Genomic DNA, 17,505 nt, shown 5'->3' with positions numbered 1-17,505 from the left:
TCCCAACCATGTGTTAGTTCTGACACCAAAGGACAGCCCCAAACCATCAATATCTGTCTTATGGCTAGTGCAAAAGACAGTTTTATTAGAGCTCTGGCCAGCTTTTGGATACGGTAGTGCCACTAGGTTGTGTTTGGAACTGAGTTTTTAATAGATACAGCACCTCATATGATTTTTTTTTTTTTTAATTTTCCCAAAATGGGATCTAGATCTGATCATGGGCTCTATGGAGAGAGCAGTCTTTTGGGTGCGTCTTTTCCCAGTTATACGTACAGACACAGAAAACAAGCACTTTTTTTTTTTTTTTTTTTTTTTTTTTTAATATAAAAGGACTATTTTTCTCTTTTTCAAATCCAAATGCCCAAAGCAATCAATTTCAAAGTTTACCATCTGGCTGACAAAAGACACAGAAGACTTAAGCCATAAAGCAGGGAGTTCTGTAAGTGTATGAACAGATGAAAATAAGGTTCATAACAGAAATGGCAACCTTAGCTACAGAATTCCTTCACACTGTGATCTGTGTGAGTGTCTGATAATGCATACCCTTCTGCTGGCACTTCTAGGACAACTCCTATTTAAGACAGTGTACAAATATGTATAGCCAACAATATATGTTACAGCTATTGACCTTGGACCTAATGATCAATCAGCAATCTCAGTTAATATACCCCCAGATAGGCATCAGGGGAGTAACAAAGGCAGCTGCTGTATAGATTTTACAAGGTTTGCTTTCTCATGTGCCTCTGTACAGAGCAAAGCTGAAATACGCCGGCATTGAGTGAACTAAACAAAAGCCATATCTCTTTAGGGAAGTAGGAAGTTTAGAGCAGCCAATGCAGACAATGAAAGTTAGTATTTTCTTTATTATGCACAGAGAGAAATCCATGTTCAGTGGCATACAGTAAGCACCTACATGATCGTGACTGCACACACAGGCACAAAGAGAGAAGCATGAAAGGAAGGGATTCAGAGCTATTAATTGGGATTTGCATTCTTATTTATTCTCACCACGTAAAAAGAAGAAATATGGTGCTGATGGCTCCCCGTTTTTCCCGTGCACAATCCGTCCACAGTGTTTGCCTGCGATCAGGAAAGGCTACCTTTGTTTCATGTGCATCTGCTCTTGCTGGAGTGCAAAAATGATCCTTTGTTGCACTAGGAAGCAGGAAGTGTGCACAGAGGTGTGCGAAACCCAAGAGCCTGGCTCTGAGTTGCTCTGACCTCCCCAGCGGCTTACACCCACAGCACAATGCAGTCATTAAAAACAGGTACACACGAAATGACCCGGTGCCTCATCAGCTCGGACACGCAGCAGTAACTGCTCTGATGAGGAATTCATCTTTTTTTTCTCCTCTTCACAAACCTGGCTGTGTGCTCAGGAGAAAGGGGGACCGGCGATCCCTCTCCTTGCCTCCTTACCCAACAACCCACTGGGTACCACATCACGCATCCCTCTCCATCTCTCTGCACCCTTTGTTTCCAGCGGCGCCTTCAAAGGCACAGTCGGTGGGTAGCGGGGAGGGAGGGGGTGGAAAAAGGGGATATTTACTTACAGAGCAGCAGCGGGCAGCTAGTGTCACCTCCCGGAGCAGGGGCAGGGGGTCACATCCATTAACAAACGGGTGAGGAGCACACCGGCCTGCCTGCAGAGGAGAGCGGTACAGCCAGCCGGGGCTTCCTAGTGCCTGCCCAGAGCAGCTCTTCTCATTTCAGCTCCGCAGGCAGCGTGGTGTGGAAGCAGGCTGCTGCCTTCCCCAGCCCAGCGAAACCCCTCGCTATCATTTTACCATATAAGGAGACAAAAGGATCGGAGACACCCGTTCTTGTAGGCTCTCTGCAGCTGGCACCCGGCACTTGCTCTCTTCCAAGGGTGTAGATACTTCCCCCTCCTAAACATCTCAGCTTTGTTGGCCCCCTTCCTAAAATAAGGCTCCCCCCCACCAACTCCTCCAGCCTTTGTTTCTTTAAACCCCTGATGCTTATTTAATAACGCGGCTTCGCCAAAGCCGAGGGATCCTGTTTTACAGCAAGTCGAAGCCAAGCATTTGTAAGTCTCTTCACCTGGCCGAGAAAGCGAAGCGTTGGGTTAAAATCAGTAGTTTTTATTCACTTTGGCTATTTTGCCTGCTGTGACAGTGCCTTGCCCAGAGAGGAGTGAAACAAGCTGTCTCTCCCCTTCGTGGAGAGGTGCACATTTTTACAAGAAGCAAGTGTGCAGGCTTTTCCTATGAGCACTCGGAGCCTTTTCTTGTTTCTCCCCACCCTCCTTTCTTTGTGAGTTCCCCCCGTAGTGAGGAAGAAAAAGAAGAAAAGCAGGGGAAATTAGTGAAACCACAAGCCCCTTGTGTAAGAGCGAGCCAAGGGAACAGGTTGTCTCGGTACATGCTTGGGACCCAGCAGAGAGCCCTGCCAGTGGGCACACACTAAAGAGAGGGGAGCCATTAATCCTCCTATAACCAGGAACTAATTTTTCTGCTACAAAATCCAATTTCATATATCAACCATTGTAGCAGAAACACATTCTGTTAATCGAAACAGCGAGGGTCCTGGGAAACCTCCTGGAGGGAAGAATTTGGATCAGAAGCACCTGGGGGATGTCTGCTCTCTGCCACATGAGGGGCAGAGAGGGGAGGCAATCCAGGGTGCTACCCCAGTAGTGACTGGTGCACGCCAAAAGGAGGTGCTTTAAATTCAGGGCTTGCAGCCTTATGAGAAACTAATAGTATGAGAAAGTAAAGCCCATTAGCCTGAGATATTGTTGCTGCTGTTCTGCATCCAGATGATGCAAGATAATCCTGTGTCCTTTTGTGTTGGACACTGGGTCCTGGCACATGCTTGGGCAGTGGTGCAGCTATACAGATCACTAAACCACAGGATGCTTGAGGCCACCAGGCCCAAGCCCTGCTCCAGCAGGACCACCCAGTGCAGGCTGCCCAGGCCCATCTCCAAGCGGCTTTTGGAGGTCTCCAAAGAGGAGACCACACAGCCTCTCTGGGCAACCTGAGTCATCCAAATAGTAAAAAAGTACTTCCTGAAATGGGTTTGCTAAGGGTCTCTCCTGAAAACAAACAAACAAAACACAAACTGACAAAACACAACAAACAAAAAAAAAAGCAAAAAAACAACCCCCTTGTGCCAGAACCCGGACCCATACTTGCTCTCATCTTGAGTACCTGAAAGGCAGTCAGATTTTGAATGATGTGGAATGTATTAGTATGTCCTAGCTCTACTTGAAATCTACCAAAAGCACAGACAGAATAAAATGGTAAGAAAGGGCCATTCCTAGCTCTCCTCTACAAATGGGAGTTATTCTGATGTTCATCAATGCCCAAGGGTCTGTCTGTCTGTTGCTGCAGCCCTTACAGTTGTATTTTCAAAGCTCAGGCATTGTGCCCTGGAGGAGCAGCCACAGCTGTAAGGGACTATGGAGCTTGATTCCATGGCAATTAAAGCTCATTTGAATCAAAGCTGCTGCTCTCCCCAGCCATGTGTCACTGGCTGTTCCCTTGCATTGGCACTAGCACTGGCAGATGAGTTAAACCAGACAGGGAGTAATTTTCAGTGAGCCCTTGAGCTACCATGGGGTTGTAACCATTTACTGGGAGAGCTGCTGGATGGGTTTCCAGTCCTATCACTTGCCTGATGCCCTTGGACAAGACATTGAATCTTTCTAGTCTTTAGTTTCACCTAATATAAATAGTAAATACAGCTTTCAGGACAGATACACTCTTGTGCGAGTTGTTAGGAAATTTACAAAGCCTTGATTAATGAATAATAATAATAATATTCCTTATCTTTCTCAATTTTAGCTTAAATTACTGCACAGTGGCGACAAAAACTTTAATTTCCATCTTAGATGTAGTTTGTAACTCACCTCTGTTTTAGAAGTGGATGTAAAGAAGAAAAATGAGCCCTGAAGGTGATTAGATTTGGGCTATTTGAGTCAGTTTATTTCCAGACCTTTCTAAATCAAATTAAATATTCAACAAATTAAATATTCAAACAAATTAAATACATATTTTTTTTCTATTTCCATGATATTTTCACTTCCCTACCTGTCCACTAACAGCCAAGATAGCAACTCTGCCAGAGATATTTTGACGTGACCTGCTGTTATACACTGTAGTGTTTTCCACAATTACAAGTTAAAAATACCTACTGTTTCTACCTGAAATTGTTTAGCTTAACTGTTGCAGGCCATGAGTTGAGTTTGGGAAGATAAGATCATTTTTGTCTGATTTAATCAAATCTCTGAGTCCCTGAAGGCAGGAGAGCCTCTACTGATTTATAACCTGATGATCTGTGGGGTTGTGTGCTCACAATTGGACCTGATGCTTAGTAGGAGCTGAAAAGGGATGAGGGAGACTTACCAGACAGCACAGTTTGGTGCTCTCCACCAAGCACTACCAGAGATGGCAAGAGGAACCTCTGACCTCTTATTCACTGGCAAAAAGTCACATACCTTCTCTCCCACTAGTATTAAATCCATTGGGGGGAAAGAAAATTTATTTCCTTAATTGTCAGGCAGACAGTGGGGAAAGGTATGGGAAGTGAATGGGAAGTTTATCTATGTATCTATCTATCTATCTATGTACTTCCCCCATTGGCAAATTTAACGGTTTAGTGACTTTTTTTTTTTTTTTAACTTCATTGGTTCTCTGATTAGCCATCTTCAAGGCTTCAGTGGAAACAATTCAATGAAGACATCAGGCAATATCTCCAAAAGGAAGCCTGCATTTAGGGTTGAAAACACAAACACCTTTCAGTGCCATCTTGCGATTCAGAAGCATACCCTATGGCTTAGATATTCATAATAGATGTAGCATTTAAGTGGAGTTTATTGTTTGTACTTCAGTTGACTGTGTGCCTTAACAGGTTTAAATGCGATATGGAGAAGGGCATACCTCACATAGAGGAAATGAGATGGAAAATGTATCCTTCTCATACTGGGACTTCTCAGTGATTTTACTAATCCCTCAGAAATCTCACTTTAGCTACTAGGTTGATGCCTCAGCAACCACCATTTCAACACTTATCTCCTTTTCTGGCTGAAATGAACGAACCAAGAAAAATAGTGGAAAAAGGTGTCTGGAAGTGTAATACACCTATTTCCCCAAAGTTGAGTCACAGAGAAATTTAATGTGTCTGAGGGGTAAAGGAGGTGGAAAACTATGCTTTAAAGCTTGAAAATGGCTAAGCTACTGACTGATTTGTCCCACCACAATCTTATCTGGCAACTGTTATGTTGCTTTATCAAAATTCAGCAAATCCTCTTCTGATGCTGGAACCCATGTAACACAAGCTTCCATTGAACATGAGAGGGTGCATTTAGGAGAACTGCTGTTCTTGGCACTGCTGTTTAGGAAGTAGTATAGACTCATGCAGACATTGCATTTTAGTTCATTAAACCTGAAATAACAACCAGGCAATATTAAATCTTTCTGAAATTTCATTCTTATATAATAATATATAAGAATAAGATATCTAATATCTTATTCTAAGATATTTTCAAATACGTAGTTATTCTCAAGTACACAATAAATATACAAAGGGTAAATGGCTTGGCTTTAGTCTATAGTCTATATTTTATTTCCCCATTCAGTATCCCAGTCATAAGTCTTTTTGCAATATGGTGATCTTTTTATTTATTTATTTATTTATTTTCTTTCCTTTCCTTGGGTGATGAAAGAGAAATGCTGAGCGAGTAAGAAGCACCAGAGTTTCACAGACTCTGAAAAAATTACAGATACTTTTAGACAATCCATTAAGTCTACTGCAACCAAAGCAGACAGAGACCTTTACATGAGCTGGAAATCTATCTACTTTGAATGGATGCATAACTTTTATTTTTATTTGGGTGTTTATTCTAAAACAATGTGAAAAATGTAACACTTTAGAAATTCCAAACTAATTTGGAAAAAAAAATGTTTTAGTTTTTAATTGTTTTCACAGACAGTTTTAACAATTTTCTGCAGTGACTTTAGAGGGAGATGCCATAGCTCAGTAGCACTGAGAAACTTCTGCTTTTCTATAGGAAATGTTATCGTCAGAAAGATGACATTGTTATGTGATAAGATAGGTGATACTGACTCAATTTCAAGGCCAACTCTGTGATAATGTAGTCTGTGACGGTGCTGAGAGCAGTTTAGACTACTTATGTTTAGATCTTTATGATCAGTTTGGACAAAGACTTTGTTCCATTTTTAGTTAATCATGACCTTCTTTTCTACCTAGTTAGCTGTTGTTTCATTCAGAGAATTCTATCTCCTGAAAAAGTTGCCTCAAAGCAAACATGGCCATGTGGCACTGGCCAACATGTGGTCTGCCTCCATCTCTGTATTACCCTTTCTCCATGGACTGTTGAGATGTAGGGATGTTTGCAGATGACACAGACAGGAAAGCAGCTATGTCCTTGTTGCTGGCACTCACTCTGTCTCAGCCGTGGTGACAAAGATCTCTTGACACCGATGAGTGGTTGTGATTTGAGGGAATCAGAGGAGAGAAGAGTGACAGTGCTTAAGGAAGAAGGGGATGGAGAACACCAGAGGAAGCTTCAATGAGTAGGTTAGGGTTTAAAGAATCTGGTAGCTGTTAAGAAAAACCCTGGTTCATGATGATTGAGTTTTGGAAGTGTCACAGGATCAAGACTACATCTTCTGACAAGAGTTGAGTGGTCTTTAGAAATGCTAACTCTTCTGTCACTCCTAGACACAGGACTTTATTTAAAAAGACCGTCTTAGAAATGAAGATGAGAAAGCATTTGTTCTCTGATTTGTTGCTCAAAGTATTTTCTCTGTGTGTTGTAGAGGACACCCAGGTAATATCACAGAGCCCTCTGTGGAGGAGCTGTTGCTTTTTGCCTTTCCCCTCAGTTCAGCTTGATTGCTATGCAGGGCCCTGTGTATGACAGATGGGAAGAGGCTTTTGGGTTTCCTACCCCTGTGGATGGAATCCGAGCTGACAAATTGCTACAGAGCTTGCAGTAATTGCTGGTCTTCTGAACTGGCAAATACTACCCCTTAATTTAGGATTTATTCATTTTAGTATAATCATGATTTATAGTTCCTTGTTTCAGACACACGAAACAAGAACAGCAAGATTGTTCCAAATAACTCATCACTCTGTGTTTTTGATTGCACAAGAGACGAGGAATTCTATATGAAATACCTCACGTATCTGGGTACTCCCCTCAGTGCACCCAGCATGCTACAGTGCTTTTAGGAAAAGCCCCCTTTCCAGAATCCTCTCCCCTCTCACTGCTCCACTGCTCACACTTTCTCCTCCAAAATGTTGCTTCTGAGTGAGTAATTTCCTCCTGCTCCCCTGAATGCCTTTTCTGCCTGTGTCCCTGACATCTTTTACAACACTCTAGGAAGAGCCAACAGCACCGTTTGTAGCTGCCACTTCCCATTATCAGTGAGTCAGAGTCCAGGGGAGCTTCTGCGCAAACTGAGGTTCATAAAACTGAGCAGCTGGCAGGCACCTCAAGAACTCATCTAACCCATTGCCAAGGCAGGATTGACAACACCTAACTTGTTCCTGGCAGATCTTCGACTCGTCTGACCTTAATGATTAAGGTTGGGACTCCATAACTTCCGTAACCTCCAAAGCCAAATGCAAATAAGTTTTGATAATCCAACATAGATGTAAAAACACAGAGAGAAAGGAAACAGCATTCAGACCAGAGTTTGCAGTCTAACATGAATGCCTAATGACTAGCACTGGGCAGAACCTGTAAGTTGCACATATTAAGATCATGCTATAGCACTATGAGAATAACTGTATAGAAGGGCTCCTCTCACTCATTATCCTAGCCTTCAGGTCTAAGAAATATTTTAGGAAGAAAGTGAGAATAGCTTGTAGTCATATCTCCAATTAATACTCCCTCAATGCTTTTAGCAATGGTTGGTTCAGGGATTTCTCAACTTGGAGTCACTATCCATACAGAATATTATTTCCATGAACTTGCACAGTTACCTCCTGATCCCATGAAACCTTCAGTATTTACAATTTCCTGTAACAGATGGTTTTTCTCTATGTTGTTGAAGAACCATCTCTATGTTTGTTTTCAACATAGTACCCATTAGCTTAATTTGATTCACCCTAGGTCTTACTTTTGCAGAAATAATCACCATCTGATCTTTATTCATACTCTAAAAGCTGCTGATGTCTTTATCCATCTTTATTTTACCTCCCCTTAGCTATGTCTCTCCCAGACTGGTGAGTCCCAGGCTATGTAATCACTCTATGAAACCCACTCCCTATGTTTTATCTTCCTTCTGAAAACTTTTTCCAATATGACAATTTACTTTCTCAGATGATGTGACCAGAACATTCAATTTGTTTTTTTTGGCTGTTTTTGAGCATGTAGTCTGCTCAGAAACTTTATTCTATAGATAAAGTTGTATTTTTCCTCATGTGGGCTGCTTTGTGTTCATCAACATTCAGTTTAAGATGCTACTGCAGTGTCCGAACACCCTTTTTCCTAAGATCCTTCTGCTTCTCAGCCTTTGTAGAATTGCACTATTGATCTCCTTTTACTGCAAGAGCTGCCTCTTTATCTTTCAACCAACTTTATATAATCTGTGAGAGATCTTCCCTCTTATTCTGTGGCTGCTTATAGGTTTTTTAAGGGTGTTTGGTGAGAGGTCTTATTGCATACGTGGAAAAGCACAAGAAAGGAAGATACTGCCAACCAAAGGACTCTTGCATCTGCATGTTTCTGACTGTCTTATAGGAACTTGATGGATTTGTAGAGCGTGATTTCCCTTTACAAGGCTGTACTGAATTTCTCCCAATGTATAATATTTATCCTTCTTCTCTATCCTGCGTATTAATTTCTACTAAATTTATCAGATTTTCCAGGATCTAATTCCCCCAGTTTCTCTTGGAATCATTTTTAAGAGCTGGCACTGTATTAGCTACTTTCAGGTGCTCATTTCTAAGCCTGCTTTATTTTGAATAAGAGGCCATGCATTATACTTATTTCAGCTGTTTCATCACTGAGTCCCTTCAGATGTCTTGTATGAACATCATGTTGTTCTAACACTTCCTTCCTATTTATTTTGTTTATTTGTTCCATACCTCTTTTACAGACACTTCATCTTGAAATAGATTCTCTGATTATCCCCACAGGGTAGTGTTCCGCTGTGGGAAACTCTCCAGGTTCCTCACAGTGAATATGAATACAGGAGCACATTTCCCCTCCCCCCCCCCCCCCCCCCCCTTTTTTTTTTTTTTTTTCCCTCCTGTTATAGCTTTCTCTTTCCTGAGGACTCCTTTTATGTCCTGGTTATCTATTGGCCCCATCATTCCCCAGACCATTCCTCTCGTCTTGAATTCAAAAGAAGCATATGGTAGCAAATCACTTTCCAGATTACTTCAGAATCCTAATATATTTCTGTAAGTAGAAGCAGCCACCCTTTTTTAATTTGAATATGACTGGGAACACACTGTTTTGCAAAAAGATCCTTCTTGTATGGCAACAGATATTTTTCGGCTCAACCTCCATTTCTATATACGACACATATTCTGAGAGGGTCAAAGATGTAGGCTCAGACACTTATTATGATTCAAAATATGAGCTTAGATTGTGCACTTTGAAGTAGAGTCCTCGCTATTGATCCTCTTAGGCCTGTGCTTACTTTGAACCCTATAAGTGTTCAGGCCCTTCAAATAATAGGATTAAAGCAATCATTTGGTTGCTGGTGTGAATTTCATGTCTAACACTTCACACAGAGCTCAAAAAAATATATTATCCATTGTCAGCCTGGTAGACATATGGATTGTGTTTGTCTCTGGCAAGTTTGTATTCACATGGCTTTCTGGTGGAGTTGCTGTCTTAATGTGAATGAAATTCAAATGCTGTGAGTAAAATGAAACACAGCCATATAACAGTGGCTTGTCTTGAAGACAATGTGTTGCACGCTGCAGGACAAGTAATTTTTGGACTATCAGAGAGGAGTCAGAAATCACATTATGGAGGAGCACTAGTCCTTTCATTCATCCCCAGCTTCTAACCTTCAAATCCAATGATTCCTTGCTGGGCTGCTCTCTTACATGACTGAGCACTGCCTGGCTGGCTGGCTGCTTCCTAGAGAGCTTGTCCACAGTGGTGCTGGCTCTTCCATATATCCAGAAGGATTTTCATGAATCCAAACTGCTCATTTGCAGGGAAGAACTCTTAACACTTGGATGTCCAGAAAAAAAAAATAAAAGGAAAAAAAAAAAGAGGGGAAGGGGGGAAAGGGCTGGCTTGTCTGTCAACAAACTCAGAATCAACAGGCAGCAAAAACTTCTCTCATGGGAGAGGGCAGAGGAAGACCTGACTGCTCTGCTTTGGTGCCCACTGATCTTCTACAGCCATGCCCATGCTGCTTCTCTTCCTGGCTTTGTATTTGAACCCAGTGCTGTTTGCATTTTTTTTCTTCTTATTTTATTTTATTTTATTTTATTTTATTTTATTTTATTTTATTTTATTTTATTTTATTTTATTTTATTTTATTTTATTTTATTTTATTTTATTTTATTTTATTTTATTTTATTTTATTTTATTTTATTTTATTTTATTTTATTTTTATTTTTTAAGCTGCATATCCACCCTACATTTGCTTTTGTAATTACAGGAGGAAAAGGCAGAAAGAAGGTATGGCTGCTAGGTCTCTGCTACCCCTGCTGCTCTGATTCAACAAACGAGGAAACCATTACCAAAGCTGGGAGAAGGGGCAAACTCCAGTAGGAAGCGATGATAACGGGGGGAGGAATAGTTGGGATGAAGGTTGGCCGTGAATCCCAAGGCATCCTTAACATGCTCATTGGGTGCTCCTGCTTGTGGTGAGGGGAGAGGGCACCTCTGTGTGCGTATTTTGCCACTGGAAGCAAAGAGAAGGCTGCTAAGAAAAAAAGGATGGATGAACAAACTGTCCTTGCATTCTACAACTTCCTGCCTGTGCCAATGACAGGGAGATCTCAGGGTGACCACATACTATGTGATCGCATCAGATACTATGTTCATATAATCTAGTCCATATAACCATACCCTCTGCTTACCTACCAGTATTCCACAGCAACAAATAATTGTGTCAGAAGACACCAACTGCACTAATAAATCTAGATCATCTTGAGGTTATGAATCTGCAAGTTATTGAACTATGACAGTTCAATAAGATGACATTAGAAATAATGTTGTGGTTTTGTTTAAGGTTGTGGTGTACAAAGAAACATTAACATTACTACCATGAAACTCAGGAATGCTTCTGCAGCCAGTCCTGGAGGTCTCACTCAGAGTAAAACTGATGAGATTTTTGGGTGGAGGGTGGAACAGTTTAAAAATAAATGGCTTTGGTATTAGTGCTAATAAGCAATGACAAATGTCATTTATAATGGGTTAGTTATAATGTTTGAATATTTTCCTGTTAACTCTCTCACCAACAAACTTGCATATGCAGTATCCATGAGTAAGGCAAGTGCTATACTGTTTCTTATTTTAAATGGTCAGTCTAAATAAGAGACTACATTATCCTATCTGACTAGTTGTCATTGGTACTGTAGTCACATTGTTTTGAGAAGATCAGTAAAAATAATTAGGAATGCAAATCTGACATATACCATCAGTCAAGAAAACACCAACCATCATGCCATCACATACCATTCTTCTAGGTCTCTCTGCCCTTTCATAACCCTTTGTTCCTGAATAAACTCTTACACCTTCTTGTTTTGAGAGGCAAAGTCATTACCACAGAGTATTGCACTCTGTTACAGTCCCACAAAGCTAGGAAAAAATCCTAACAGAATATTTCCAAAATAGTTCCTGACTCCACCAGAAGCACTTTCCATTCATCTGACATGCTCCTTCCTATGCTCAGGGTCTCAGTTTGCAGTCTGGAATCAGATTTTCAAGAGTTTCTACAGCACCAGGATAGCCTCATGAATCTCCAGAAAGTGTCCCAAAACTCATCAGCATACAGGGAAATACGGAAAGTAAACATGTCAAAGGAGAAAGACGAAAAGTAAGCCTAACACGGTTCTTGTTATAGTCTATATTACTACAGTACTCTGGTTTGTAAAAGTAGAAAGGGAGAGAGGGTTTGTAGGTACTAGTCAGGGACTTGTGATAACACCGCCCATTCCTCAATCAAAAAAAATGTTCTCTGTAACCTGTACAAATAGTTTATGGTGGTACCCATTTCACCAAATTTTAACGGACCAAACTTTAGCAATCTATGTCTGTCTGTGATCCCACTATAGTGGATAGGGAAAGAGAGGCACTTGCAATGGTTGATTCATTAGACACCTATAGAGGATGAAATGAACTGCCCTATAGATGTACTTTTCTTTCCTCATTGAATCTAGAGGGAATCTAGAAGTCTAGTTCAGCCAGACACCTGATCTTGGGTAGCCAAATTCAAGTAGGCATGTCCAGGAGTGGAATTCATACACCTGAATTCATCTGCTGTATTTTTCCTCGCTGAATTGTGCAGAGCTGGACACAACATCACTCACACTGACTTGTATTCAGATGAGAGGAAAAGAAGGGATATTCTCTCACCAAGACTTTTTCTTGGAGTCCTGGGTCACTGCAGCCCCGATTTGGGTCTCACAGCCTGCCAATCCTCACTGCACTTTCACACTTGAGTCTACTTTTGGACCTGGCTCTTACTTCTCATTTCTAAATTAGGAAAAAAAGTGCTACTTTTCTCCCCTAAAAGGGTGTTGTGAGATGAAATAAAACAAAGGCTGTGAAGCAACTCGACAGTATGAAAAGTGAGCCATATGATTACCCAACACAGAACATGTTTACTCTGTGCTCATTCAAACTCCCGACCTGGGGCTTAAGCCCAGAATTTGAAACCTTCTGCAAATAGAGATTATTCTGATAGCTTCCCGTCTTTTATTGTTCTGTACCAGGAATGCCATGCCAGTGTTAGCACATCTTTCTCGTTGTATTATAAGCGGTGTCCTAGCCCCTGGAATGACATGTTGCTTTCTCTGCCTGCATTTCCAAACACACCCAACACCAGTGGCATGGGGAGTGTTGCACTGAGACAGACAGTGGAATGCATAGGAAATCAGGATGCTCAGAATTTAAAAAATGGGGTAGATGACAGAATAATGGGCTTCTGTGTGGTGGTGGGAGGGCTTCTGAGGATTGCAGATATTCCTGTTTTCGTATGGTAATCTCAAGGAAAGTAGGGCTTTGCTTCCCTAGCTGCAGACTACCAAAAAGGGTCACTGTTACCTATTTCCCTCCAAAAGAAAATATGCAAATTTTTAGTAAGACTTTGGTGAAAATCCCTTAAGCTTCACAGAAGAATATCGTGATTTGAAAGCTCACTGGCTTTTTTGCTATTTGTTTGAAACAATTTCTGTTCCTATGTCTTTGCCCATTCTGCTCCCATGACGATGGGATTTGAAAATGTACTTGTTTTCCTTTTTTAAAGAGCATTTTCTGCTCATTCTTTGTGATATGAAAGTTTCACTGAGGCAGCAGGAAATAATGACTACAAAAGAAAACCTGTATGGCTTCACACAAAATGTTACTCAAAATATAAAGCAGAATAGATGGAAAATATATTTTCTTCCTGCTCTTTCAGTTTCACTACTTCTCAGTGGCATTTGTAATGGTAGCCAGTAAATCAACTTCCAGCAGAAACATTTTGTGAAGTTGATGAATCCCTTTAAAATGTGTATTGTTAGTGTTCCTTCCATGTTTGTGTCAGAATGAGTTGAGTGAAAACAGGCAGGATTGCTCAAACTACTTTCAGAAAAAACGGGACTCTGTAATATGATCTACGCTTCTCTGAGCTAATCAGTATTATATGATGAACATTGTTGAAGCTGCCTGAGATTTATCAGTATGAAACTGTACTCACTGAGATATAAAGTCAAAGATAAAATATTGCAGCCAGCAATAATTCATCTAACTGAAAAACAACAGTGCAACAGTGTCTGAAACATTCAGATTGCCTATGCTCTGCTTAAACAGTACATATATATGTACCTATATATATATAAATAATAAAAAGGAAAAAAAAAGGAAAACCAGTATGGAAAAATGTGAAAACACTTTGCTGATAAAAATCTACACAAGTTTGGTACTATACAAATAATAAGAAAAAAATAAAAAAGACAAAATCTGAACCCCCAAATAAGTATTCACATTCCCTTCTTTCTCTGGTTTTCTTCCTTGTAAAAATGGCCTTTTACATTTTCTGTATTAAAGAAGTGTTTGAATGAGTCTGCCCCCTCCCAGCCCCTTGCCAGCTGCAATCAAAGGTCTGCCTTGTTCTAATGGTTTGCTCTTTGGAAAGGAAAAAGTAAAGATATTCATGCATTAATCATATTTTCAAATGCTAGGTAAGAACAAAGTATTATTGTTGGAAAGACTGCTTTTAAAATGGGTTCACTTTGGGAACAGGCTTTTTGGTCTTTTTGTTTTATTTCACTTTTAAATTCAAATCCAGTGAAAAATCACTGCACTAGTATTCATGTTCATGCATTTTTTCAAGCTAAATATATTTGGCCAAAGTATTAAAAAAAAAAATGTTTTCCTGCACATGATTGGAATGCTACTTTTACTTGTTATTTTTTAAGAGGGTTATTTTTTAAGAGTTATTTTTATTACTTGTTATTTTTTAAGAGTATACTGTCAATACACCAGTGATGATAATTTGAGTGCCCAACCAGAATAATTGTTTTATTCTTATTGTTTTAGGCTAAGGCTTGAATGATAGGCAAAAAAATTGAGGACACAGGAAAAATTTTGACATGGGGGAAGTGAGGGAAAGGGAAAAGAACAAGGACACCACTTTATTAAAAACTGATAATTTTGTGCATAATTTGTGATAATTTCTTTATTGCACAATTTACTGCAGAAACCTAACAGTCAAGCATAGTTGCAGAACCTTAGGAAAAACAACAACAACAACAACAACAACAAACAGTCCAAGGGGAGCTGTAGGTCTGGGGAAGATCCCAACACCTCCTGGTGGCCCACTCAGAGCCAATGCTGTGCTCTTCAGTGAGAGGTGCTACCTTTGGTCTCCAATCAATTTACAACACTCATTTCACTAGTGCTGGGGACGAGAAGATCAGAGCTCTGTATGGATCTGAACTGAAGAGACCACAGTCTGGTGGTGAGACCATAAGAGATCAGATGAACATGCAGAGGCAACAGCAGTGGTGTTTGAAGAAGTTAAGCCTTCCAAGGAATCCTTGAGGGCTCAGTAAGCCTCTAGATAAGATAGATGTGTGTGCAGACTGTTTGGTATTTACCACTCCTTTTTTCCTTCTGTTTAAATTATGTGCTGTTCTTCACATAAAAGACAGAGCAAGTTTGTTCCTAAGCTTGCTGTCTCGACACTGTCTACACTGACGGTCACGGGCCCCTGCCAGAGTAAGCCTGGACAGCTCAACCAGACCAGACATGCCAGCTGGGGATGTCCACCCTGTAAGTGAGTCTCCAACACAGTTGATTTTGGACATGCAGAGGCATCCCCAGAGCCTGCATCTATGGTCATAAATCAGAGAGGACCTCAGGACAGTCCTGGGCACAAAGACTTGGTTGACCACACTGTCTAGCTGTCCAAACTCCAGCCAGGGCTCTCCCACCTCAGCATGGCTTGACAGTGAGCCCTATCCATTGGACTTGTTTTGGATGTGGTCACTTTGTTTTAGAAGCAAGGAGCGTGTAATGGCATGGACATGGACCAAGAGCATTGCAGGGTGCATTGTATGTACTTGTGTGGTGGGGCCAGAGACACAACCCTGGTACTGGGCCCAACTTCACATTGTTGGCTCAGTCAACACTTGATGCGAATACCTAAATCTCAGCTAAAGTCACTGGATCCCAGAAATTTGGAACATCTAAGGGCCTGTCCTTTTTCTTTCAAATCTTCATTTAAGGATTGAGCCCGATCCTAAATACTTTGAAGTGAGGAGACCATTCGTACAAGACTTGGGTTTGTGTCAGGTCTGAGTCCTGCTCTCCAGTGCTTACAGCAATCTGTAGTCATATCAAAGCCGACTGAGTGATTTGAAAGAAAACCTCCTTTCATTCAATTGCCTAGCAGAGTAATAAACTTGTGTAAAATGTGGTAGCTTTAGTCCTTGTGCTACAAGTAAATTAATATTTCTTACCTTTGTATCATACTTTAAGGTCCTTGGATGGAAGAGACTTTCATTTATAGGGATGTTTATATTAAAATTGTGTGCGTAGATGCATCTAAACACATGTTCACATATGCACAAACAATCTTATTTTTCCAAGAGGTCTTCTTTTACTAGCTTCATTTGAAAATTAATGCTCTCATGAGATGAGGTTAAAAGTAATTTAATATAACAATGGTCTGGTAATTGGCATTTGGTTGTTATTGCTAATGTTATTTTACAGTCTGGTTCTGAACAATTCCTGCTTTGACACCCAGATATGTTTCAGTGCTTTTCTTCCTTTTCCCTTTTCACACAGCTGCTGTAATCCATATCAAGCAATTGTTTAAACATGAAATCGGTAAGCATCACTCGTAATTTGGCTTTTTTTTTTTTTATTTCAAGGCCATTAGGAAATGGTCTCAAAGAAGGAAAAAAAAAATAAAATGTTCCCTCTGCCCTCTTTTTTCTCCGCTCTCTATTCATTTTCCAAAAATTCATCGTAAAGAAGAAAATGCTGATAGAGGGGGAAGAAAACACACAAAAACCAGAAAATAACTGATCAGAATTTTTCTGTCTGAAGTCACTCAGTTTCCTATTAAAACCAGGAAAGTGTCTATAGTTAGACATGGTTGTATTCCTTCAGAACATGGAAACATGACAGCATATTATTAGTGCAGAAACTAAAGAGCAGCTGCTATTTAGCACCTGATTCCTAACAGCAGTCTGGAAATACAACCTGAGACACTCTGTATGTGTCCTGGCAGCAAGAAATGAACAAACTTCCTAAAATCCCCTCTTCCCTTAAGAAAGAAGCCCTCCCCTCATGGTGTCTAAGCAGAGCCCCGAGAAACCTCCAGCCCCTGTTGCAAAGGAAAGGTGAAAAGGAGAACAGGGGCCAAATGACGGTGAAAAGTCAGACAAGCCACTGCCTTACCTTGCTGCAGCCTGGTGGTGCCTCTGCTCGTGAGCCCGCGAGTGAGAGAGGACGGGGACAAAAGCGGAGACTCACGGCTTTATTGGGTTACCCACACTATGTATATAGCAATTAGGCAGTTAGGCATCTGTGCTCCAGATGAGCTATAAATATAATATCTCCAGAGCCCTGGCCACCCAGAGGAGATAAGGACCGCAGCACCTCTGTGCCACCAGCCTTTTAAGGCATCGTAGATAGGGCAGCACAAGGCCCCGATGGAAAGGGCGGCCGTGCTCCTGGCCTGCTCCCTTTGGGACTGCCAGCTCTCAAAATACCCTCACCTACTGCCAGAAGCTCCTGCATGGGTCCCTCAAAGAACCAGCATTAATCCATGGCTTGGTATTTTACCTGAGCTTTGAGCAGCTCTAACTTCTCAGTCAGAT

The 17,505-nt window shown here is 40.9% G+C and overlaps 1 protein-coding gene across 4 annotated transcripts in view; it reads right to left on the bottom strand.

Moving 5' to 3' along the window:
• FHL2 (four and a half LIM domains 2) overlaps positions 1-17,219 on the bottom strand; it is a 41,737-nt gene extending 24,518 nt beyond the window's left edge. Inside the window, exon 1 of one of the 4 annotated variants that reach the window (XM_082755472.1) lies at positions 17,084-17,219. The gene's annotated coding sequence lies outside the window, so the exon portion shown is untranslated. Of the gene's footprint in view, positions 1-1,553; positions 1,644-17,083 lie in introns of those variants that run through there. The other 3 variants (XM_082755471.1, XM_082755473.1, XM_082755474.1) reach the window with 3 other exon arrangements.
• Between the last annotated feature and the right edge of the window lie 286 nt (positions 17,220-17,505).

The sequence above is a fragment of the Aythya marila genome, assembly GCF_965140915.1.
Source record: "Aythya marila genome assembly, chromosome: 1".
Classification (NCBI taxonomy): Eukaryota; Metazoa; Chordata; class Aves; order Anseriformes; family Anatidae; genus Aythya; species Aythya marila.
This window is presented reverse-complemented; position numbering and strand designations above follow the sequence as displayed.